The sequence below is a fragment of the Octopus sinensis genome, linkage group LG4, assembly GCF_006345805.1.
Source record: "Octopus sinensis linkage group LG4, ASM634580v1, whole genome shotgun sequence".
In the NCBI taxonomy this organism is placed as follows: domain Eukaryota; kingdom Metazoa; phylum Mollusca; class Cephalopoda; order Octopoda; family Octopodidae; genus Octopus; species Octopus sinensis.
In genome coordinates this window covers 31,431,620-31,434,119 of record NC_043000.1, presented here as the reverse complement: position 1 = coordinate 31,434,119, position 2,500 = coordinate 31,431,620, and the positions used below count along the sequence as shown (strand labels likewise).

General features: G+C 38.5%; 1 protein-coding gene across 1 annotated transcript in view; it reads right to left on the bottom strand.

The window, feature by feature from the left end:
• The window catches only part of LOC115211000 (cyclic nucleotide-gated cation channel alpha-3-like), a 386,628-nt gene that overhangs the window by 275,170 nt on the left and 108,958 nt on the right, over positions 1 to 2,500 (bottom strand). The gene's annotated exons all lie outside the window — the stretch shown is intronic.

Sequence of the window (2,500 nt, the reverse complement as noted above, 5' to 3'; positions counted from 1 at the left end):
GACGTTCAGATTTAAAAAAAAAAACGTCAGAGGAATGTATATAGCTATCATTATGCTTGCATCTTTCCCTTACTTTATACCTATTTCTTTACTACCCACAAGGGGCTAAACACAGAGGGGACAAACAAGGACAGACAAACGGATTAAGTCGATTACATCGACCCCAGTGTGTAACTGGTACTTAATTTATCGACCCCGAAAGGATGACAGGCAAAGTCGATCTCCGCGGAATTTGAACTCAGAACATAGTGGCAGACGAAATATCATTAAGCATTTCATTGACGTCTGGATTACTGCCCGCTCTGCGAGATTCGCCCAATTAATGGCGTATTTAACGTTGATATGTCTTGATTCTTTAGGAATATTTATAACTTATGTGTGTGTGTGTGTGTGTATATATACACATATATACATATATACATATGTATGTATTTTTGTGTATATATATATATAGTATTAATATTCTTATACAATAGAGCACTCAATATAAATTCAGTCTATAATATACTTATTGAATATATTTACCTAAAGTTATATATATATATATATGCATGCATACACACACATACACACACACACACACACACACACACACACACACACACACACACACACGTATATAGAGGGAGTGTGTCTGTCAATGCTGAATTGTTAGACTACGACTCTTTCTTCTCTTTCTCCTTTTCTCTTTCTTTCTCCCTCCGAAACCTACCAATATGTGTGTGTGTTGTTCAGTAATAACATTATTTCATATTTATTATTCATAACCATAACTGTAATGTCCCTATCAATGATCGATTCTATATGATCTTCCTTAAGCAATATATCCTCTCAATAATTCATTTATCAAAACTCAAAATAAACATAACGATTAACCGCCAATTGTAGCAGACGATCGTTCAAATTGAAATTTTAAACGACTGAAGCAGACGAAAATTTGACTGCCTTTATTACTTCAATACCCCTTTATACAGACCGGTACCTTTTATACTTCATCCTGCCAGATAAATTTGGAACATTTTGACCTTCTCCTAACTAATGCTTAGAAGTTAGTCATACGACTTTATAATGAAATTAGCGTAATAAGATTAAACAGTCGCACGAAACAGTTCAAAATGAAGCTTATCATTTTCTATTTGAAGGTTAAATGTTATCAAACCGATGAGACAATAGCGTCATAAAATTATTCAAATTTAAGAATTCCGTGTCTTACATTCAAGTAACTGGTATTATAGAAAGGCGGTGAGCTGGCAGAAACGTTAGCACGCCGGGCGAAATGCTTAGCGGTATTTCGTCTGCGTTACGTTGTGAGTTCGAATTCCGCCGAGGTCGACTTTGCCTTTCATCCTTTCGGGGTCGATAAATCAAGTACCAGTTACGCACTGGGGTCGATGTAATCGACTTAATACCTATGTCTGTCCTTGTTTGTCCCCTCTGTGTTTAGCCCCTTGTGGGTAATAAAGAAATAGGTATTATAGAATTCTCTCCCAAGATGTGTTTGTGTATTTACTGAGAAGCTACGCAGAGCAAACCAAACTCGTAGTCAACTGCTGTTGAAGGTCCATACCCAGTTAAGGAAAATGGTACTCTGTTCTTGAGTAAGCCTTAATTTTCCATTCCCTGAATTTACCCATTAATCAGGTGACTTATTACGTAAAGGACTGGATGGTTGTTGGCAGGTTAGTGCCATGAAAATAATGAGAGGAAAATGACAACAATTATATGATTAATACTGCGCGGCTTATAGGCAGTTACTGTAGAACAGCAACCGTGAGAGAAGAAGTTCGACAAATACAGGGATGATACAACGGTATATGTTTGTAGCGTGTTGGTGTGTGGAGGCTGAGTTTACTACTGAAATCCTTTTTGTTCCTCAATCAGGCCGCAACAAGGACAACACTGTAAAGGAAATAACTTACTGTCTCTCCTTAATCAACCCTACCATACATTTAAAATCTGCTAAACCTCCTCCCGTTCCTGAAACGAAATGGCACACTCATATCCGAGCCCTCATTGAAGAAAAATAAGTCCAACTATAAAATTAGTTTCCCCTACACCTATTTCTTTACTACCCACAAGGAGCTAAACACCGAGAGGACAAACAGAGGTTAGACAAACGGATTAAGTCGATTATATCGACCCAAGTGCGCAACTGGTACTTATTTAATCGACCCCGGAAGGATGAAAGGCAAAGTCGACCTCGGCGGAATTTGAACTCAGAATAGCAAAGACGGACGAAACACGGCTACGCATTTCGCCCGGCACGCTAACGTTTCTGCCAGTTCGCCGCCTTACACCAACACTCTGTAACCGCTTATCGCCGTAGAGTTGAATACGACCTGTGTTAGCCTTACCGCTTTAAAATCAGCCTCTGTAGCTCTACCGTTACTCGTTATGTGTCACACTGCATTGCCCATGCCTATTATATATTACCTCGGATCGCGTATTTTCTTTTATAATTCGACTCTTGGAATTTATTCTCAAGCAAGTTCTCACAAAA